Source organism: Notamacropus eugenii, chromosome 3, assembly GCF_028372415.1.
Source record: "Notamacropus eugenii isolate mMacEug1 chromosome 3, mMacEug1.pri_v2, whole genome shotgun sequence".
Classification (NCBI taxonomy): Eukaryota; Metazoa; Chordata; class Mammalia; order Diprotodontia; family Macropodidae; genus Notamacropus; species Notamacropus eugenii.
In genome coordinates this window covers 144,523,492-144,548,722 of record NC_092874.1, presented here as the reverse complement: position 1 = coordinate 144,548,722, position 25,231 = coordinate 144,523,492, and positions in this window count along the sequence as shown.

Genomic DNA, 25,231 nt, shown 5'->3' with positions numbered 1-25,231 from the left:
GAAAGGGAAAAAATCTAAGATATGAGGAAGCGATTGTAGAACACTGAAAACAAATAAAATAATAATAATAATAATAATAATAATAAAAAGAAGAAGAAGAAGAAGAAGAAGAAGAAGAAGAAGAACTTTAGGCTTTCCAAATTTCCTTCACCTAAAAAAGACAGAACACTGCCTTAAATGTGAACGTAGGGCAGCAGAAATAAACAAACCTCAGCATAAAGTGGTTATTATGCAAAGAAAACTTAAGAAGACTGCAGGAAAGACAGGAACTCCAAGGGTGGAGGTTTGGCCTGAGTGAAGTACAAACACCTCCAGACTCCAAGGACTTTACAAATGATAAACCCTGAACCCAGGTCGGTTTGGAGGTAGCCTCAGACTCAGGAACTTTAACCTCAGTGATGTCTGGGCAGACGACTAAAGGATTGTCTACTGCTGAGGGATGCCAGACTATGCAGACCAGACCCTATCCTGGGCTGTGGTTGTGGGGGAGAAGGAATTATGGTACACTGATGAATATGTTGGCTAAGGTTGGAAACCCTGCTCCTGTGGGTCCTACAGGGAAATAGAGTACCTGGTTTCAATTCCAGGGCATAGTAGATGGTTGAAGTTTTTAGCCACCAGAGGGCAACAGAGAGCAAGAGTATTTGTGGGACAGTGTAGTTGGGGACCCCTAGCTGGGGCTCAGGGGTAGAAAGAAGTGCCCAAGTCTAAGCTCCAGGACAGAGCTCAGAAAATAACAGTAAATAGGACCTGAACTTTGAGACATCATTCCCCACACTTAGAGACTAGAACTTGATCATAAAAATGAGCTGCTAAAATAAAAAAAAAAAAAAAGGTAAACAAAGGAGAAATCAAAACATATATAACAAATGTGGGGATAGAGAAGATATGGGTTCGAATTCAGGGGAAAATAGTGGAGCTGAAAAAAGTCACTCCCTTCTCAGTTAGAAATGAGAAATGCCAAATAGTCACGAGCAGCAATACTACTGGGATATGAGAAATGATGAGCTGGTTGATTTAGGGGAAAACAAAAAGCATGGAAATACTTGTACCTATGAAGAAAGATACTATCTACCTCCAGTAAAAGAAATGACTAATAGATATATGCATAGTATTATCTTACATATATTTATATGTATGCATATATGTGTGGATCTATAGATATGTATATGCATATATAGATGTATATGTGTGTATATACATATATACATATACATACACACATATATGTGTGTATATACACACACCCACACACTTAATTGAAGCTTTCTCTAGGGTGGGTGGGAGGAAGAAAATATTAAATAAAAATTATACATCAGAGGACGAAAGAAAGTAGGAGGAAGCACGGAGAAACTAGTATGCCTCGAAAACAATGCGTAGAATTTATTGCATAGGTTTTCATGAAATACTCTTTTAGGTTCTGCTGTGAACATGGAAATGATGGGGCTCGTGATTTGCCCTGGACTACTAAAAGGAAAATCCCTGAACTCTGATCCCTGGCATTTTCCTGAGTCATCAAGCCCATCTCAGTCAATAATCCTTTTAACTGCTCTTTCATTGTGGCCCTCTTTCTCTGCACCTGACCCACCACTGGCTACTTTCCTCTTCTTGATTCCTTTCAGATCTTCCCACAATCTTTCTGCATAAAAGTACAAATTTTAGCCTCATCAAATGTGCAGATTTTTAAAATCTAGCCTGCTTGTATTGGCATCACAAATACTTCAGACTCTCTGGGATTCTGACCATCTTCTATTGGTGTTACAATAAATTTGAGTGGTCAAATTTTTTTCAAGTTAGACACCCTCCCATCCCCTCAACTTCCCTACCCTGCACTCTTGCATTTTGGGGTTCCTAGGATCCCTTGACCACAACTGAAATGTGATTTCAGTGGTAAAAGGAAACTTCAGGTGAAGAAACTCCCTCCTTCAAGGCAGATTATCACTTTTTCTTCAATTTGTAGTCTTAGATAGTTGCCTAAAGCAGTGAGATAGTATGTGACTTAACCCAGGGTTACACAACCAGTATTTGTCAGAAGCAATACTTCAATCAATGTCTTCCTAGTTAGCTCTCTATCCACTATGCCAGGGTCTAAGAAAATTTTAAGATTTTAATTCCTGTTTCTATTTCACAGAATCCTCGAAATGCAATATTTTTGTTATTATGTTTGTTTGTTTTCCTATCTTAGAAATGTTCTGACTGACTTAATCCACTTAGTTTTCACCGCATTCTGTCACTGATATTTCTAAACTCACTTTCAAGGCTTTGAGTTTTTTGTGAACATTTAGGCAATTTATCCCAAGACTCTAATGGATCCATAATTTTATTGATATAGATTTTCCCTCCAATGGTACAAATCAAACCTCATTCATGCCTGCTTGTTTTGTGTAACTCTTATATAAGAATAAGTTCTGCTTATTGTTACAAATAGTCTGAAAGTCTTATGAAAAATTTATTAATAAATTTTAAACAGAGATATCTAAAAATGTCTGTCAAGTGAAAAACAAATTTGTCACTAAACATTGCTTGAACCAGAGAGCATTTTCCCTGAAGCAGCTCATGGAAAGAATTCATCCTACAAAGAAGTAATGCTTTGTTGATGAGACAGTCTTCAGTGATGGAGTCACTCCTTAATTTGACATATGCTATTTAGGCTGTAGTATTTAAGGACCTTTTAGTATTCCTAACAACTTGTAGTTTATACATAGGACAACACAAGTCACTTTCAATTCACATTTATTGAACGCTGATTCTGAGCAGCGTACTCTGGAAAAATGTTGGAATAGGTGTTGAGGGGGGATACAAAGATAAATAAAACATAGTATTTGGCTTTAGAAATGTTTTCAAATAAAGGAAATAGCAGGTAGTCGTGTGTTAATAGGAGACCACTGTTTAATACAGAAGATATGTACAAAGGTCATTTTAGGAAAGTTAAGAGCAAAAATCCCTTCCAGCTGAGGAATCAAGGAAAATTTCATAGAGAAGATGTTGGAGCTTCATATTGAAGGATAGATAAAATTTTAATGGACAGAAATGTTAAGGGGGTGAATTGCAGGTTTAGTAACTTTGAAAATTGAGAGAAGCTGCAAGTAAAAAAGTTTGGCTATAGCACAGGTATAACATGTAAGGTACCATGAGATGAGGCTGGGAAGAGATCAATATGTGAGGTTCTAACTATGGAGAGTCTGCTATCTTTGTGTCTGAGTATCCTCCTACATCTCCAAATGAAGTCAACTGCCTTTTAAGAAGTAAACCATACTTTCAGAAATAGCTGTTGCTACCACCTATTGATTCCTATGCAAAAAGAAAAAAATAAACATTCTTATAGAAATATAGAAGTAGGGATATGTGTGGATTCCTGGTAATATGATTTCTGGCAAATCAGAGGTTTATGTTACAGTGGAAAGAATGTTGTCATAGTCAGAAAACCAGGTTCATATCTTGCTTTTGTCACTCACTTAGTACTTGGGCAAATCATTTCTTCCTCCTGGGTGGAGTTTCTTTATGTATGAATTGAGAAGATTTAAGTAAACTGCCTCATAGGTCTTGGTTAACCCTAAATCACTGATTATCCAATTCTTTGGATTGTATAGCTTGATAGTTATGATCACTTCTTGCTTTTACAGTTCCTTCATATCATGGAAGTAATTCAATATGCTAGAATTTAATTCAAAGACTGTTTTGGAGTCTACTTGTGGAATGGTATTGATAATAATGAGGATAACATTTATACAGTGTTTCAAAGTATACACATTACTGTACATATGTTATCTAATATTATTCTTACAATCCTTGAAGTAAATATTATTATTATTTCTATCTTACATACAAGGAATATAACTTAGATAGAGGTCAAATAACATGACAGAGTCATAGAGGTGGTGTTTGAAGGATTCAAACTCAGATCTTTATCTCAATATTTTATGTTCCCTTCCATCTAATTGTCTGATAGGAGAAGTGAAATGTAATTATCCTTACAACTGTGGTTAACTCACTTGTGTAATTACTTTCTGTTTTTTTTTGGCAGCATTTTCTTTTACTGGTGGTTGTGGGACCCTATTATAAAGTTCTATTGTCATGCAAATGTAATTATGGGAAGTAGTCCTAGAGTATAATCTTGGTGAAACAGTCATCTAGCCCTGGTTGGCTGGAAGACTTCTACAGACAAGCGATACTCATTTGTTCAAAATAAATGGAAATATAACATCAGAATATAGCTGATTCTACAAAAGGAATTGGAGATTTGGGCCAATTTGTGGAATATTATGAGTGCCAGCCTATGTATTTAAGACTCAGTTTACTAAGCAATGGGGAGCCATTTCTAGTTGTTAAATCTGTGTTAATGTGATCTCAGTCATACATCATGAAAATTAATCTGGCCAGTACAGTATTAGATAGACTAGGTAAGTTAATGGGTAGTTAAACTTGGAGGAAAGAAAGCCAGCTAGAAAGATAATTGAAATATTCCAAGGAAGAGGTAATAGCGACCTGAATTAGGGTGGTGGTGTCAGTGAGAATGAAAAGGAGGGATCATATGTAGAATATTATGGTGAGGGAATTGATAGGATCTAATAAATGACTATATCTAGAAGAAAAAATAGAATTTCTCTGATAAAAGCCTCATTTCTCAAATATATTGAAAATGTAGTCAAATTTATAACAATACAAGTCATTCCCCAATTTGTAAATGGTCAAAGATCGTGAACAAACAATTTCCAGAAGAAGAAATTAAAGCTATCTGAGATCATGTAAAAGTGTTCTAAATCAGTAATGATTAGGAAAATACAAATTAAACCAACTCTAAGCTACCTCCTTATATCTATCTGATTGACTAATATAATGGTAAAAAAAAAATGAAAATGTTGGAGGAGTGGTAGAAACATTGGTACACTAATGTACTTTTGGTATATAGTTGTAACCTGATCCAACCATTTTAGAGAGCAGTTTGGAACTATGGCCAATAGGACATGAAACAGTACATACTTTGAACATGCAATGCCATTAATAGGTTTATAAATCCAAAGTGATCAAAGGGAGAAAAAAGGAGCTATACGCATGAAAATATTTATAGCTGCTCCATTTGTGGTGACAACAAATTGGAAACTGAGGGGATTTCTATTAAAAGTGAATGGCTAAACAAGTTGTGGTATGTGATTGTGATGAAATATTTTTGTGCTATAAAAAGTGATGAATAGGGTGCTTTAAAAAATGGGAAGACCTGCATGAACTGATGCAAAATGAAGCACAGGAGAACATTCTAAATAATAGCAGTAATAGTGTACTATGACCAATTTGAATAATTTACCTTTTCTCAGCAGTACAATGATCCAAGTCAACCCTGAAATACTTTTGATTTAAAAAAAAATTTTATCTACCTCTAGAGAAAGAACTCAGATTCTGAATGTTAGCATACTTAGTTAAACTTTCCTTACTATTTTTTGCCTTCATTTTCCTTTACAACATGGCTAATATAAAAAGATTTTGCACAACTGAACATGAATAATCTATACAAAATTGATTGCCTTCTCAAGGAGGGAGATAACAGAGGAAAGAATATAAAACTCAAAGAAAAAAAGAAGATATTGACCTGAGACATCTGTAGATAACTGCCACTATTGTACAAATCAATTGAACTATTGGATTGGAGTGAACCTCAAAAGGAGAAAGAGCAGAATGATACAAGCAGGTAGAGGACATAAAAATAGCAATTAGTATTGAGGAGTGTGCCTACTTTTCCTTGACAATTGCACTGAGGCAAAGAAAGATGTATCTAGAGATCTAAAGAATGACCAATGTGTATTTTTCTAGGGGGAGGGGGAAATTGGAGGGATTGGAGAACAGCTCTCTTGTGATTATAGGAAGATGGAAAGTGCTGTCTATATTTATATCTCATGGAAGAAATACATTAACTTGGTACCATTTATATAATTCCATTCTTATTAAAAACGTGTTAACAAAATAAGCAAATAACCACTGATGACAGCTTAACTCCTAACATTTTGGAAAGGTCAATAGAATGAGGGTGTGTTCTGATTGATTGAAGGAGACACCAACCCAGATTAAAGGAAGCATAAATACTACCCAAAGGATTGGAGCTAAGGGTTGAATGATGACTGGCTACACTTAAAAGTAGAGAAAGGCAGTAAATTTTCCAGATAAACTGACATAGAGTTTGATTTTGGGTGCTATATGACAGGTGGTGCTGAACTCTTGACTGGCAGCCTCTATTCTAGTCTTACCTACTAAATAGGAACAGGAACTAGTAATCACCTCTCATATTGTCACATAACATAATTCTATCATTCTGATTTCTTTCCTTTTTTACTCTTTTCCTTTTTACACTTTCTATTTTTTTACACTTTCTATTTTTAAATAGATATAATCTTCCTAAAAACCTGATGATGTCTGATAAAAAGATGATTTGTAGTTGTAGGGAGCTACTTAAATTGGTAGATTCTTGATAATCCATCCTGTCTATTTATACCAAGTATATTAATCACAGTTTTAACTTGTAACCTAATTCTATAATTTTTAAAAATTAAAATGTGGTCTCACATTCTTGACTAGTCTTTTACCACAATTCTTTAGACATGTCATTCAGAGAACCATCAAGGAAGGTGAAGCACATATGATCTGTCATTTGGTAATCATAAATATATTGTATTCCTCCTTACTCTTGCATACATTATCTACCCTGTTTTGGAATAAAAGCATAGATTTCCCAGTAAGTCAACTGCTCCCACTCTAGAGATAAAAAACAGATTTTCCATTGCAGGATGCCTAATATTAATTGGCCTGCATATGCACACACCACATATATATATATGCATATCATATATACACACATACATATAATACAAGTATAGACACGTACACACATGCATATGTATGCATATATATATATACACATATGTATATCCATATCCATATGTGTGTATGTGTATCCCTTAGTTTATTTAAGCTTATTCATTTCTAAAAGCATCTGCAGGCAGCAATGATACCTCTAATGTATTCTATGGAAGACTGTAATTTATCTTACTTGAATTTTCTAAAGAGTGAACCTGAGTCTTCTCATGTATTGTTCCTAGGTTGACTGTTATATCTGGGTCTGTGCCAATTTTGAGTTTGACCTGATAATTTTCCTGGGATGAGAGGAAGCAAGCAGTTGATATTTGTAGTTCCTCAAAGGTCCCTCCCGTAAGAACAAAAGATGTTTGGGTCTCTATGTGTGTGTATTTTATATAAAACAAATGTTAAAATCTAACCCATGTGAAACAAAGCCATAATTATTTATTTTTGTGCTTGAATGAAGTAGGGAAGAACCAATAAACCTCATCAGGTGTGTGACTATCGGTGGAGAAGGTGGGAAACCTTGTGGTGAGACATGACAATAGAGTGGTGACTATATATTGAAGACTTGTCCTTTGTTGTGGAAATGAGGAGGGCAGTTGCCTAGGGTGAAAAAAAAATGTGCCTTGATTGATGGCTGCTGCCAGGGGTAAAACAAAGAGGAATTTGAGGTTAGAAAAGTCCTCTCTGGGTAGTACTGTCCTTCCACTGGGTAAATTCATATTGCTGTACTACAATTCATGTTGTAGTATTCAAACTCTAAACAGATGAGTTTCTCAATCTTAACTTCATTGTCAGAAGTTTAACTTAGTTGTCATTGAATTGGGATAGGGCAAGTTCATTATTTTGAATTTTCAACCATAGGAAATGTATGATGATTCAGTTTGTTACATATATATTGATTTTTTCCTGGTCATTTCCTTCCTTATTATCTTTTAAAATTATACTTGTACATTTCTTGGTTTTTATTTCAACTAATTCTTAATTTTACCCTAGGGAGAAAGGACAGTATCAGTTGGTTTCTAATCCACAAAATGAGTACAACTGATATCTGCTACTATTTCTCTAAAAGTTATTGCCAAGATCTGTACACAGGTTAATACTATTAATAGATTGTTCTGTTGTCTAACATACTTTTTTTTAAAAATGTGTACTCACTTAGATTACTATCTTTCCAGTCATACTTAAATTTTATATATTTCTAACTCAGTGTCCTACATTTTCCATAGGTCTTTTTACATTATTATTGCTTATCTAGCTTCTCTCATCTTTTTTTTCCTTCAATACCTATCACAGATATTTATTCCTCTAAGTAGATTATTCTCGTAAATTTGAACACACAACTCCTTTTATTTTTTCCTTTGTTTGATCATACATACTGGGTAGTTATATCACCTCATCTTCCAGATTAAGTGAAACCAAAGAATTTCAAATATATTGATCAATATAATACATGCAGGAAGCAGAAGACTTGGCAATCAATCCAAAGACCTTTATTAATCTAGTATGGTATCTCTTATGGGGGCCTAAGGAGGTTCTAATTAGGAATATAATAAAGGAAGTATAAAAGAGAGAAAGAAGTTCAATTTCCACTGATTCAGTCTGCTACCAAAGTCAGTTCTTACCTCATTCTCCCATGCAGAGTTCTTTCATTACCTATGATCTTTGGGAAAATATCCCAATTCAAATTAAGGGAAAAAATAGCCAACTCATGATACTACATGGTTTGTTTTAAAAGATATTTGTCTTTTTCTTCTTCAAAAGTATCCTAATAGAATTATTAATATATATTTTGAAACATATTCAATATATTTCACTCTATATATAGAACATGTGCTAGTCAGTAGGATTTTTTTTAATTGGAGCTTCATATTCTTAACTTTGTCCCAGAGGATATGTCGCAGCAATTTGAGAGAAGAAAAATTCATACGTAGAGATGAAATTCTTTTCCAAAAATGAATTCTGCACAACACATTTTTCATTGTCTTAGAGGGCAGCCCAGGGTTGCGGTGCTTTTTGTTGATTTGCTCACAACCAACAATCTTGTACAACAGTTTCTCTGTTACTTATTCATGTAATTTAACTTATTGTAATTAAAGTCTATATAAATATAATGAAAATACCTGAGAATAGAACTCAGTTGAGTCGTAGGTAATTTTTTACAAGTAATTTCATCAAATAGAAATTATCCTTAACCTAAACTCATCCTTTTTAATTCAAAGGTGTTAAACGATCTTTCTCCAGCTCAAGGCATTTTCACTGACTGTCTCCCATGCTTGGAAATTTCTCCCTCCTTATTCCCTCCTTTGGTTTCCTTGGCATGCTTCTGGTTTCTCTTAAGTAAGTCATTCAACAATACGTTTCCTGATACCTCCTAATATTAGCGCCTATGCATATAAATAAATGTATTCATATATACAAATAAGTATATGCTAATACTTTATATTCATATTTCTCTGTTCTTCTCTGCTTCTCTTTTCTATCTCCTTTCTCTTCTTTTCTCTCTCTGTTTCTCTGTCTCTGTGACTCTGTCTCTCTCTATGTCTCTCCACGTCTCTCCCTCTCTGTCTCTCTCTCACATCCGTTCATCTTTCTAACCTTGTTTGTACCCAGTTGTTTGCCATGTCCCCCATTAGATTGTAAACTCCTTGAAAACAGAGACTGCCCTTCCCTTTCTTTGTATTGTATGTCAATGTTGCTATTTCCCTCCCAGCCTGATGTCCTTTTCTTCTTTGCCTCATTAAAGAAGTCATCCATCCGGCTACTTCTTAAAAAGGCCTATTCACTGAACGGGCATTACCTCAACCTAAGTGAGTTCCTGAATAGACCTTGGCCTAAAGGAGCCAAGGCCTCCCATTGCATCCTGGGTCATCTCCAGTCATCCTGATGAATAGCTGGTCACTGGATTCAGATGGCTCTGGAGGAGAAGTGAGGCTGGTGACCTGCACAGCCCTCCCTCACTCAAAACAAAGTCAAGTGCAAGTCATGTCATCATTCTTCTGATTGTATGGTCTTCTACAGCAAGAAAGGATGAACATAACAATGCTTAACATAGTACTAGGTATGTAGATGCTGCTTAAGAAACACTTGATGACTTTACTCGTTCACCCAGTAGAAAAATGAAACACAACCATCAAACTATTCTCTATGTATAATGCACTGACACAACATGCAGGGAGAATACAAGGCACCACCTACTTTCTCTTACTTGACTCACAGAATATCTTTTCATATAATTGTTTCAATAGAAAAATGGCATATCAGGAGTGCCTTAAAACTATCATTTCTCATTTTAGAATAGAGTTAGGAAGATTCAGTCTCTAAAGTCCAGATAGTAACGGAAGTCAGCTACATTGAGAAGAGATACATCCAAAATTGAAGGGCAGTCAGTTAGCATGATGGAAATGTATCCACTGAGCCCCTCTATTGAATCCCTAACTTCACTGGCATCTCTGTTAAAATGGAATACCTTCTTCCAATCAGTAATTCTGGAGGATTTTTTAAAGGATTCTTACCTGGGTCTAGGACCAAGTTTCAAAACAAGAGTGGGAAACTTGTTCTGATTCATGCTAGTGGGGAAAGGGAAGATTCCTGAGGAACCCAGGGACTAGCTGATATTCAAACTCACCAAAGTTGGGGAAAAAGACTTTGGACCATTACTACTGGACTTACTCAGACAAGGTTTCCTTTAATTGGTCATAGAGGCTACTGTATCACTTACTTTCATGTGGAGGAAATATAATTTCAAATAATTAAATAAAGCCATCTCTAATTCCAATTTTCCAGGAAGAATTCTCTGATCCCCTCAGTAGGCAAAACCTTTTGCCTTAACTTCAAATGGCAATCTGTTTTGTGCCTCCTAATGTATTCATCATGTAACACGATATAGTTGTAGAGAATCTGGAGCAATGCCAGGGCCTACATAATTTTCTCTTATAATATCTGTTCCTATTAATAGCCTGTATGTTCTAGGAAGACAGGGACTGCATTTTATTTAACTTTGGATTTCTGCCATTGTTTTTTCACATATCCTCATTCCTCTCCAAGCAGCTCACTGGATTTTCTCTACCATGACCTCAGCTTTTCATTCTGAAGCCTGGCTTTAACCTTGGAATTCATACATCAAAAGTGTACTCTGCTCAATTCCTGGGGCCTTCTCCACCAACTAGATGTCAGAAACCTCTATTTAAGAATGGCTCCTGGGTCAGCCATGTCTAATTCCTCTCCAGGCTGCTCTCCCGACTTCCTCTACCACTCTGCTTGTTAACTTTGCCTAATCCTCACCTTCCTCATCTCAACTTTTCAACTTCCTTTTGTGTGTTTTAAGCCATTAAAATTTAAATTCCATGAGGGCAGATACTGTCTTTCTTTGGACTTATATTCTTATTCTCAGTGTTTAGCATGGTACCTGAAAGATAACATGTGCTTAATAAATGTTTGTTAACTGATTGACACAAAATAAATGTAATATATGTGTGGTGAATGAATGATTTTTTTTTTCAATTTCATCTTTGTAGGGAGTTCTCTGAATGGAAATCTGTACCTTCTCTCCAGTTCTCCATCTAAGAGATACACCTGGATCACTGAGACTTTCAATGACTTTCCCAGTCAAAGAACCAGTATGTGTTAGGAGTTCAACCTGAACCCATGGCTTCCTAACTCTAAAACCAGTATTCTTCTACTGCTTTATATTCTCTCTTGAATGAGTGAATAATTTAATTAATGAGTAGGACAAATAATTAGATGGATTGTGGACTTCATTATCTTGAGATTTTATCTGTTTGTTATGAACCAAATAGCCCTGTATTTTGAAATGCTGAATTTGTGTGACATGAAGACAGATGACTAACGAAAGTTCATGAATTTTTTAATGTGTTGTCTTTTATTCAATAAAAAGAATGTAGAATTTCATAAATTTAGCTGGTTCTCCAAAGGAAAAAAAAGGAAAAATATCTGTGGTTTTGGAGATCTATCTATCTATCTATCTATCTATCTATATTTATCAGTGACATATAGTCTACAGTGTTAATATGTGTACCTTTATACATGCATATGTGCATGTATGTATATACACATACACATATATGAATACATATATGCTAGTCTGTGTATTTCATATGGATACATACATGTGTGTGCATGCATGTGTATTTTGATTTGAAAGCTTTTTGCAAGTTTTTTTTAAGAAAGTCAATGTAATATGAGAAACATTTTATATACAAAGTAAATGATTTTATAAGTACATTAGCATGCTTTATATTTTATCCATGTGTATTCAAGACACCGAATCCATAAAATCCTACTCAGGTGAGGACAAGTGATAGTCACACACACTTAGCTTCCATCTTTTCTACTTGTGCCAGCTTTAAGATGCTTTCCTCTGTGCTGTACCTAAATGAAACAACAGGGGCTTTCACTTCATGCTGAGTTCTAAAGGAGAAATTGCACTATACACATTTCATTGAAAACTACAAAACTTGGAATAAATCTTTAAAAGTGAGATTAAGATAATTATTAGTAAATATCCTGCATCCTAAATCTGACAGATTTGTGACTTCATGCAGCTCCTCAAATGAATATATAGACTGATGGTATGATTCCCCTGCATATCTTGATGGTGTTAAGCTGTCAGGGGTGTCATCTTGGCTATTATCCTGCAGAGAAAGTACTCATCAGCTTTGTGCATTTTTTGTGCAGTGATGGCCCACTTGTTAAAGCATGTCTGATACTATGAAGAACCATTGTACATATGGTACGATGAACAGTAAACTATAGCTCAGAGTAATGTTGAAACTTTTATGCTAAATTGAGAAAGCAAGTTGCTAATTTCCATTGACTCCAAGTTCTCTGACTGCATATTGTATGTGCATGTCATGGATATATATGATACACATGTATATGAATAACATCAATATATAAATACATAAATAAATGTATAAGTATTTATTTGTCTATCTATCTATCTATCTATCTATCTATCTATCTATCTATCTATCTACTTATCTATCTTTTTTGTAAACAGTTGTTTGTTTGGATCAACTGAAGTGAGTGAGGAAAGGCGGGTTGACTATTGAGGAAACCATCATTAGATTTCAGCATTCTGATTTCATACTTTCTATGACATCTCTATTTTTCCTGATTCTATCCATGGGATTTCTTACTATGGCACCCTCTGCTTTTCCTAGATAATTTTTGGTCACTGCGTTATTTCCATTTCTCATTGCATCTCCTCAGACTTTCTACCATCCTTGGCCCCAAACAGAATTAAATGTTAATTTATGGTGTCTTTTAACTTTTCTCTAAATATCCTTAAAATTCACTCTTTTTTCTTGAAAAAGCCATTTTATAAACTTTACTCCTTAAAACATCTATTTCCATCTTTCAATGATCTCTATATTACCCTATGTTGCTTCTTTTAATTTGATTCCTTCAATTTTTATTCAGTTCAATAAGCAGTCATTGACCATCTGCTACTTGATCCTTGAAACAAACAACACATTACATTAATATTCAAACGTCATTATAGAATTCTCCATTAAAAAAGAGAAAAACTTATTGAATGAATTTCTTCACATATTTCAGACATGGTGGCACATGATCTATATTCTATTATTTTAAGAGCATGTCTACTTATTAGTTAATTAGGTATCTCTTTTTTCTTCTGGGACAATTTTTATGTCCAGTTACACCTGGTGAGTCATAGAGCTTGCATAAAGTTTTGCATAGTTTATTTCATGCATTAAAACTATATTGAGGAGTGGAGAACAAAAGCATAATTCTTCTTGTCTGTAATTTGCCCTTTCCTGGGAATGATCTCTATTTTTTGCTCAAGCTTTGAGAATCTCTGGTTTCATTCAAAGTTGAATTTAAGTGCCTTTATTCCCAATATCACCTGAACCCTGAGTCCCTCTTGCTGTGCTTTTCCCTACCTAACTTACATAATTGTTTTATATTAACTTAGAATATATATTATACTATCTTATCTGGCTATGTGCTGTTTCCAATAAAATATAAGCTCTTTAACTTCAGAGACTGTTTTGGTTTTTATCTTTGTATGCCCAGTGTCTAGCACACACAGTCCTTAATACATCAAAGGCACTTAATAAATCCTGGTTGAATTTAATCTAATGAAATTGCAAAGAGTGTTGTTAGGTTGATGAGGGAGAAGTGGCATTTAGTTTCAGATGACTTTCACGCACTCCATTCATTCAGTGATAGACATTCAACTACTCTTTTTTAGAAAGTTTCTGTAAACCACGTAACATAGCAATCACAATTTCATAGAAATTAGAGTGGGAATGGCCCTTAGAAATGACAATTATAGAAAATCAAAGGCAGAAAGGAATAAAGTAACCATTTAGTCTAACCCCTAGAAATTCTAAATTTGATGTAAACCATAAGTGGTCATCCATACTCCTTTGAAGAATTCCAACGACGGAGAAGCCACAACATCTTGAAGTAACCAATTCAAATTAGTCCTAGCTTTTCTTCTTAAAAATTGCCTTCCCCCCACTTCCCTGACATCAAGACTAAATCTCGATGTGGGAAAGTTGGAACACTAATTCATTGTTGGTGGAGCTGCGAGCGCATCCAACCATTCTGGAGAGCAATTTGGAACTATGCCCAAAGGGCTACAAAAATGTGCATACCCTTTGACCCAGCAATATCGCTACGAGGACTATATCCCCAAGAGATCATAAAAATGGGAAAGGGTCCCACATGTACAAAAATATTTATAGCAGCACTCTATGTAGTTGCCAAAAACTGGAAGTCAAGGGGATGTCCATCAATTGGGGAATGGCTGAATAAATTATGGTATATGAATGTAATGGAGTACTATTGTGCCATAAGAAATGATGAACAAGAAGACTTCAGAGAGGCCTGGAAGAACTTATATGACCTGATGCTGAGTGAAAGGAGCAGAACCAGGAGAACTTTATGCACAGCAACAACCACAGTGTGTGAGAGTTTTTTCTGGTAGACTTAGATTTTTATAATAACACAAGAACTTCTTACCAAAAAAAAAAAAAAATCCCAATGGAGGATCTCAAGGCAAAATGCCTGCCACACTCAGAGAGAGAAATATGGAAGTCACTCACATATCGTAGCAGATCATGTTTGTGTATGTGTATGTGTTTGTATATCATGTTCTGATTTGTTATATGATTTCTTTCATTTATCTTAGTCTGACTACATAGCATGACTATAGTGAAAATATACTCAATAGGAAAGTATATGTAGAATCTATACAGAATTGTATGCAGTCGTGGGGAGGGAGGGGGTTAGTGGGGAGTAGGTGGGGAGGGATAAAATCGCAATTGTATGGCAGTGATTGTTAAACATTATAAAATAAAAAAAAAAACATTTCTTTAAAAAAAAAAAAAAAAGACTAAATCTCCCTCTCTGCCAATTTCAAGTATTGTTGTTTTTTTTTTTCCTGCTCTCTGGAACAAAATACAACAAGCCTGGTTTCTTCTCCACATGATAGTCATCCAAATACTTGAAGACAGCTCTCAGGTTATTGCTATTCTTCTTTTTTCTAGACTAAGAAAACCCCATACCTTCCATTCATCCTCATAAGGCTCTTCTCCATCCTGTTTGATACTTCTGAGGATACTATCAATGTTATTTTCAAAATATGGTACCAATAAGTAAATACAATACCTCAGAGGTAGTCTGATGAGAGTAGAGTACACTGAGGTGATCACCTCCCTATTCCTGAAATTCAGTCCAAGACTGCATGTAAATTTTGGTTACTTATATCACATTGCTGACAAATGTTGCACTTGTAGTTGACTAAGATCCCAAGATCTTTTTTTTCTTCAAGAACAAATATTGTCTATTCATGACTCCATCTTATAATTGTGACTTAAAAAAAAAACAATTTTCCCAAGTGCAGGACTACATTTGTGTCTCTTGAATTCACTTGAAAGTCAATGATCAAGTTTGTCAATATCTTTTTGGATACTAATTCTGTAAAAAAAGATTTTAGCTGCCTCAGCTTTATATCATCTGCAAATGTGAGCCTAACATCTATGTCTTTATTCTTATCATTGATAAACATAATAAAAAACACAGTGCCAAGCAGAGATCGCAGGAAAACTGCACATTGATGCTGAAGAATTAAAAAGTATAAATATTTCATTTTATAAATGAGAAAATAAACATAAGCATAATTTTTAAAAAGGGTCAGAATCAAAAAAAAACTTATAAGAAACCAACATTTGGAAATTAATGGTTGTTAGATAATGCCAGAGGAGGTCTAATGAAGCTTTTGGTGACAGGTGGGCTTTTAGTAGCATTATATCTTTAAATGTTTTCTTTCTATTCTTTTTCAATTTGTTCCTTGAGGATTTAGTTATCTAATAAAATGGCTCATCTTCTACATTGTCACTGCCCCACTCTCCTAGGCTAACAAAGCAAGTTGAAACCATAATAAGTAAGTATCGTTTCATTTAATTTTATCATTGAATTGCCTTCTTGGAAAAAAATAAGTTTATATTATTTTTCATCACTGACTTGTAAAATTATGTGATTTTTATTTACCTTTGAAAATGTCAATATTAATAAGATTGATTCTTCAAAATCTTTTCCATCTACCCTATTATCCTCCTTACTTTTGTAAATTTCTGCATATGTGTGCCTTTACAGGGCTATAACTAAATGAGACTATACCTGGGGTGAATTGAGTTGAACCAAGTGGTGCAGAAAGCAGTCTCACTATGAATACAATCATGTTTGGAGGGATGATCTATCAGATTATCTCCAAGGAAGTGTGAGCATCTAACCACATCATTGCTTCAGGGCAAAGTCTAATTTGCCCCTAGGCTAGTTATGGGCTTTAGTTTCTCACATGATGTACTACTTGAACAACTATTCCATAGGTTTCTTTTCTTTAGAACAAGTTATACCATTCTGGTCCCACATCCCAGTGTGATTCCCATTTCACCTAATATTTTTCATGCCAATGAGGTTATATTTTACTTCTAGAGCTAATATCTTAAATTTTCCTTACTATTCCTACCCTACACATTGGTAAATAAAAATCTGAGAATATAAGAATTGCTGCTCGCCTTCTTTCTATTTATTTTCTACTATAAATAAATGGACCTTTCTTCCACTGCTGTTTTTCTTTTGAGGTCATACCTCATATCCTCCACATTGTCAGGATTTACAGTTTCATCTGGATATATTTCTTCTTCCTCATCCATTTTTACCTTTAAATTCCCTGCATTAGTTTACCCAGTTCCAAGTAAAAAGCATTCATCTAAGTAGTCTATCTCAAAGTTTGCTTTCCCTCCCAACTTCCTTGTATATGTTAATGCCACCACCATTTCCCCATTTAAGTAGGCTCAAAACTTTGGTCTTTTTTTCCCTCTTCTCTCTGTGATCAAATTTAGCAATATTAGATTCCATAGTGCTTTCTGTTTGGTAATAAATTCTTCCCTTATCCATAAATCAGAGAGGTAAAATATTTTAGGCTCCCTTAATCTGCTTATGATATCATCCTTTATGTCTAAATCCTGTATCCTTATCTTGTTGTACAATGTGAGATATTAGTCTATATCTAGTTTTTGCCAAACTACTTGCCAGCGATCCAAACATTTTTGGTAAAATTTGATTTCTTGTCTTCCAATCATGGATCTTGGGTTTGTCAGATATTAGATTACTTTGTTCATTTACTACTGTATATTATGCACCTAATCTATTCCACTGATCCATCAGTCTTTTCCTAGACCAATGCTAGATTGTTTGGATGATTACTTTTTTATAATACAATTTGAGATGTGGCACTGTTAAACTACCTTCCATCACATTTTTCCTCCATTGATTCCCTTTTGTTTTTTCAGAAGAATTTTGTTATTATACTTTTCTACTTCTACAAAACATTTTTGCAATTTGATTGTTATGACAATGAATAAATATGGGGGGCGGAGCCAAGATGGCAGAGTAGAAAGACACACGTAAAGAGGCTGCTCCCACACAGCCCATAAAACACCTGTAGAGAGGGACTCTCAACAAATTTTGGAGTAGCAGAAGTGGATAACAACAAAGTGGAGGAGATTTCCAGCCCAGGGTGACCTGAAAGACCCACAGGAAATGTCAATTGCACCACATGCGGAGTGGAGCTCAGAGCGTGGAGTCCAGCTCAGCCTTGGCCAAGTGTGCACGGCTCGTGAACAGCCCTCCAGGGTGGAATCTCCAGTTATGCAAACCCCAGTCCCAGCAGCAGAGGGTCCCCAGATCCCTCAACCCACAGGGGCCAAAGGTCAGTAACGGGGTTTATTCAGGTGGCCAGGAAGGGAGAAGGGCCTTCACATAGGACAAGTAGCAGGAGTTCTCAGGGCAGCCCCTACAGCAGCCTGAGATCGTAAAAACCCTTGGGGGCACTGAAGAGCTGAGTCTTACCTCAGTCCTGTGTAGATGCCCTGAGGCAGCTGGTCTTTGTCTAGAACTGAATGGAGGCCCTGCCCCCACAGCTTGACTGAATCTCACCCCCCCCATCCCCTCCCCCCAGTGCTAGCTTGGCAGAACTGGAAGTCAGATGCCTGTGGAGAAGAAGAGCTGCTAAGATTCTGGGCACAAAAATCCTTCCCTGGGCCCAGACCAGCACACATTTGATTGTGCCACCTTGGAGGAATTGATTTGTCACAGGTCCCTAGAGTGTACCTGACTCTTAACAAAGGACCCAAAAGTCAAGTAACTGGTTGGGAAAATGCCTAAAAAGGGGGGAAAAAAATGAGACATTAGAAGATTACTTTCTTGGTGAACAGATATCTCCTCCCATCCTTTCAGATGAGAAAGAACAATGGTTACCATCAGGGAAAGACATAAAAGTCAAGGCTTCTGTATCCCAAACACCCAAAATAAATATTCAATGGGCTCAGACCATGAGCTCAAAAAGGATTTTGAAAATCAAGTTAGAGAGGTGGAGGAGAAACTGGGAAGAAAAATGAGAGAGATGCAAGAAAAGCATGAAAAGCAGGTCAACACCTTGCTAAAAGAGACCCCAAAAAATGCTGAAAAAATAACACCTTGAAAAATAGGCTAACTCAATTGGCAAAAGAGGTTCAAAAAGCCAATGAGGAGAAGAATGTTTTCAAAAGCAGAATTAGCCAAATGGAAAAAGAGGTTCAAAAGCTCACTGAAGAAAATAGTTCTCTAAAAATTAGAATGGAACAGATGGAGGCTAATGACTTTATGAGAAACCAAGAAATCATAAAACAAAACCAAATGAACGAAAAAAAAATGGAAGATAATGTGAAATATCTCATTGGAAAAACAACTGACCTGGAAAACAGATCCAGGAGAGACAATTTAAAAATTATGTGACTGCCTGAAAGTCACGATCAAGAAAAGAGCCTAGACATCATCTTTCATGAAATTATCAAGGAAAATTGCCCTGATATTCTAGAACTACAGGGCAAAATAAGTATTGAAAGAATCCACTGATCACCACATGAAAGAGATCCAAAAAGAGAATCTCCTAGGAACATTGTAGACTACCCACATATGTAGTCTGTAAATCTCAAAAAAAATTCCATTCATTTATCTATCATCAAGCAGCAATAATCAAAACCATGAATGTGAAACCTGTGAATATAGAGAGGTGACTATATATGACTATATATTACTGTGAATATCGTCATAAAGATATACAACTGGAAAAGGAGCTAAGAGGGTCATGGAGAGATTACATCTATATAAAGTAAAATGACCTAAAGAAAGCAAGTTTTACATGAGGTCATAGACAAAATTCACACAAGGGATGAAATTGTCAAGGGTTTGCAACAGCATTGGAGAGTCTTTCTAAATCATTGATGTCTGCTATATTTTTTCATGCTTGATATAGAGGAATAGAAAGTGTCATTTCTATTTTCTTGAAACCCTAGCCAAAACCTAACTCATTTTAGTCTTTCTTTTGTATAAAGCAGTGGCAGTCTGCTTCTATTCCACTTGCTAAACAAAGCTGGAGAAAACCACAAAACAGTGTTTACTGGGTCCATTAAAAATTTAGGTAACACGATCTCAATTAGATAAGGAGGTCCTTTAATATCTCCCTTCTAATCAATTCATTATGCTGCTCACCACTGTGACCATGACAAATCCTTTTTTTCTCTTTTTTTTTCACTCTTCAAATCTCCTCTACCCTCTTAGCTGCAACACTTAACCTGGCAATTCAATGAATAATGAGGCCATTCACTGAGAGATTCCTCTTCTTTCTCTAACCTTTTTCATAACGTATTGATGGGGTACAAGCTCTGCAAACTCCCTTGAACTCCTTCTGATTTTCGCTATTTGATCTGGTGCTCACCTGGAACTATAATCTTCTCAACTGGCCTTTCATTATCACTCTACCTAATTGTCTGTTACCCTTAATCTATCCTAGGCCTTCATTGTGTTACTTCTGGATTGGCTTTGGCTGCTTACCACCCTGAATCCTATTTAACCCCATTCTCTTAGTTCCTAGTCCCATCCTCCAATCACCCCAAACTATATGGCTAACCCTAGATCCCTCCCACTGTCTTTCTGTATATAAGATGCATCTCACTCTCCACTAAGACTCTCAGATTCCTTAAGAGTCTAGTCAATGCTTAGATTCCTTAAGAGGTTGGCCAATATGGCAGCATTTTTAATAAACTTTGCTTTCCTTTGGTTGAAAAAAGACTTTCATTAAATTCATTCAGGGAAGATCTGCATGTTGTATTTTGGGATCGCAGTACCCCTAAAACTCAACAAAATCTCTCAGCTGTCTTCCTACACTATACTCACCCTTCACTCTTATTCTGCGAAAAAAGAAAATATCCCTATTCCTTTCTTTCCTAAAGTAAACCCCTGTACATAGTAATCGCAGTAATGTAAGGATGATCAACAGTGAAAGACTTAGCTACTCTGATCAAGAGAGTGATCTGAGATAATTCCAAAGGATAGTGATGAAAAACACTACCCACTTCCAGTAAGGGAATAGATGACTTCTGAATACAAATTGCAGCATGCTTTTTAAAACTTTATTTTTTTTTCTTTTTTGTGTGCTTTCTTTTGCAGCATAGCTAATATAAAAATGTCTTACATGATTTCACCTATATAATCAGTAAATTATTTACCTTCTCAAGGGAAAGTGGGAAGTCAAAAGGAATTGAGAAAGTTTGAAAGTCAAAATTTAAAAATAATAAACGTTAAATTCTTTACATGTAACTGGGAAATATTTAATAAATACATATTATATATATATACATATATAATATATTTTTACATATATTTAAAAGTAAACCCCTTTACTTTCCCTAATGATCCCATTCCCTCAGGCATTCTTCAGCAGGTTTCTCTCTTTGTCATTTTTACTCTTTCACTAATCTTCAGTCCCTCCCTATCTACTGTCTGTTTTCTTGCTATCTACATACATGTCCATATCTCCCACAAGCTTAAGCAATCCACTTTATCTATCCATCTCCTACTAACTGTCATTATATATCTCTTCTCCTTTTCATTGCTAACCTCTTTAAAAAGCTGTCAACAATAGGCCCCTCCATTTCCTGCCTTTCGTGCTCTTTCTCACTCAAGTCTGAATTCCCACATCATCATTCAAATTAAACTGCTATTTCCAGTGTTATCAATGATCTAAATGCTAAATCTAATGGTACTTCTTAGTCCTCATTCTTCATAATCTCTCTTCAACCTTTGATACTGTTGATCACCCTTTTCTCCTTCACAATCTCTCCTCTCTAGCTTTTTGTGACACAGTTCTCTTCTGATTCTCTGTCTTCCTGACAGTTTATTTGAAATTTCCTTTTCTGGACATTTCATGGCATGACAATTCATGTCATGACCACTAAACATGGGTATCTTCCTAGGGCCTCTCCTGCTCTTTTCTCTTCTTCTTCTATATCATCTCATTTGGTTAATTCAAAAACTCTTATGGAATAAATTATCCCTATGCAATTAAATATCACATGGCTTTATCTAGCTCTAATTTTTCTCCTAACCTCAAGTTTTCAACTGCCTACTGGACATCTCAAAGTAAATGTACCGTGCACATCAAAAGCTACACATTCAGAACTCAATTATTTATCTTCTCCAAATCTGTGCCCTTTCTGAAGGATTCCAGCATTCTCCCAGTCACCTCTGCCCATAGCCTAGATATCATAATAAAGTCCTCACTTTCACTCACTCCACATATCTAATCTGTTGTCAGTTGCTTTCATTTCTTTTCTTGTGACATCTGACATACTTTACAAATACTTTTTGAGTCTTATTTAGTCACTGGACCCAATTGACTCCTGAGGAAAGAGTAAGACTGGTGACTGCACAGCCCTGCCTCACTTAAATACAATTCACCTGTAGGTCAGGATATCACCTTCATAATGTCATTGATCCACTTTGAGAATGAAAGACAAACAACAAAGCAATCTACTCTAAAACAGACATAATACCTGATATAGTCCTTCATCACATTACAGTTGGAGTACAACCATCCCTTCCACATTGAGACTTTCCCCATCATGGTTTCAATATATCAGGGGTCAACATAAAAAAAAAAATTAAATATGATTTCTTTTGCATTTTTGTTGAAGCTGCAGAAAACACAAGAAGGCCAGTAGACTATACAGAAAATGTTTAAAAACTCAGAAATGCATAAAACACATGTATAATATTGTATGATATTGACCTAAATTTTATAATAAGATACTATAAACACTCCAGAAAAGAAAAAGAAAAAAAGTCAAACTTCTGTGCTATGAGGGGAGGGCCAAAAATTTTACAGGGATTTTCCAGATTGTGGGGTTACCATATCCAAAACCCCCATGATGTGGAAGAGATAACTTTATTGTGACAGCCTTCTTAGTGATCTCTGAATTTTAGATATATGTTCCCACTCCAGTACATTCTACACTCATCTGCTGCGATTACCACAATGCCAATTCCTTATTCAATAAACTCCAGTGGCACCCAACTGTCTCTTAGATCAAATTAAAAATTCTGTCTTTGACTTTTAAATGCCTTCAAATCCTGACCCCTTACTGATTTTTCAGTGTCATTTAATTCCCCTCCATATACTTTACAATCCATTGATACTGGCTTTTTGCTGTGGTGGTTGTTGTTGTTGTTTCTAGACAACTAGGTGGCACAGTGGAAAGAGTTCTGGGACTGGAGTGTGGAAGACCTATGTTCAAATCCAGCCTTTGATAATTACTAGCTATACGAACTAGAACAAGTTATTTAGCCTCTGTTCTCCTCAGTTCTGTCAATTGTAAAATGAGAATAATAATAGCACCTAAGTTGCAGGTTCCAAGGATCAAATGATATATTAGTTAAGTACTCAGCATAGTTCCTGGCACTTAGGAGTCATGATATAAATGCTAGCTGCTGTCACTATCATCATCATTTTCACCCAAGACATTACATCTCTTGACTTAGTGAATTTTTGTTGGTTGTCTCCCGTCTGTAATGCTCTTCTCTTTCTTATTTAACCTGTAAGTATCTTTTATGTACATAGTTGATTCATATTATCTGTCACCTCCATTAGACTGTGAGCTCCTTGGCAAGGGGACTGTTTTTGCCTTTCTTTGAATCCCCTGCTTTTAGCTTAATGTCTTGATTTTCAAAGTGCTTAACATAAGCCTATTGAATTGTTTACTTGTTGACTTAAAAATCAGAACATCTACTGGAAACCTGGAAAGAAAGTTCTCACCCCCAAAGCCCTTAGCAGCATCAATTGGTTTGCTATGAGAAATACTTTTTGTGTTTTGTTTCATTTTGTTTGTTAATCAGTGGAAAAGTCATTAAGAAGTTTTAATTAATATCAGCTTTGATACTTTGCTTTAAAAACTGGAACCTTTCTATTTGATTTCCAGCTCAAATCTATATGGACTGTATGTCCCATTAGAAAGTGAAATCCTTGATTGAAGGCACTGGGTTGCTTTTTTATTTATATTCACAGCTTAACTCAGTATTTGCACTTATTAAGTGATTAAGATTTTTTTTTCCTTTCATGATCATGTGTTTTGACAGTTAAATGAATATCCACTTGAAACAAGAACTAGATTTAACTCAGAATGTCTTATACATAGGAAACACACATACACACACAACAAAAACAAAAAAGTGGTGAATTGAATGGATTTAATTGAATTCATGGAGCCTTTTCAGTGGAGGATTTAATTTTCCATGTTAGTGAATAAAATTTTTAAAAGAATTACTTATAAAAACACCCATACAGATACCAGTTTCTTTCCTAACAATTAATCCTGCACTCTACAGTTTCCACGTAGCTGTGAATCTAAATTCACGGGCTTTTACTTTCCTCTCCCAGCAAAATAAAGAGCAATGACTTCTGTGAGCTCAATCCCCCGCACCCCAAAAAAAATCACAAACAAAAAAAAATGTCCAAGGAAAGCACTTTAAAGAAACATCATCACACTGATAAATATACTTTACATAATTTTTTTTTCCGGACTTTCATCCTATCTATTCTCTATCCTACCTTTAAAATCATAGATTTGCAACTGAAAGGTATCCTAAAGATTCTCAACTGCATTCTTTTATTTTAAGTTTTATAGATGAGGAACAGATGGATTCAGTTCCTTACCCAGTAGGACCAGGGCCAAAGAGTTAGTAATTATTTCCAATAGGATTTGAATCTAGACTTTCTTAACTCCACACTGTCCCATACCCTATCAGATTTGTCATACTGGTGATCTACATTACTAGTGTTTGCTATTTCAGTATTATGGTGGGACAAAATGCTCCATATATGTTCAGTACTCTCAGATTTTTGCAGAAGACCTTGATACTTGCCAAGGTGATCAAATGTATTCTTTCACAAGTCTGAAAAAAACTCAGAATTTATATTTAAGTAGTTGCAAAAACATATTTCCAGAGAGAGCTCAAACATAGCAGCATTTGAGAAGCTAAGATCAAAATACTCACCAAAAATAGGTCTAAGGCTGCTGTTAAAAATCCCATAATAAATAGTTGTTTTACTTCATGGCTTCACACAAATTTTGACAGGTCTAGAAACTAAATCATCATTTACCGTACTTAGCAAATGTTCAATGGTGTGTAGATTAATAAAATTTAAATATACTGAGGAAAAGAAAAGATGGAACGAAAATTTCCTTCCTCATTATTGATTCCTCTTTAGAATATAAAGCAAAAACTCTAAAGCTGGGAAATCAGCACAGAATTATTTTTATGTTCTGGCTAGACACCCAAAAGTAACTTTCACTTTCTCATAAGTACATTGTTTTAATTTTGTTCTTGTAACAGGAATCTTTAGAAGAAAATGTTTGTATTTGGTATCCTGTCTCTTTTTTATATAACTGAAATGTTAGAGATCCAATCATATGGATAGGAAAGAAATGTTCTTAATTTTTTTTTTTCTGTC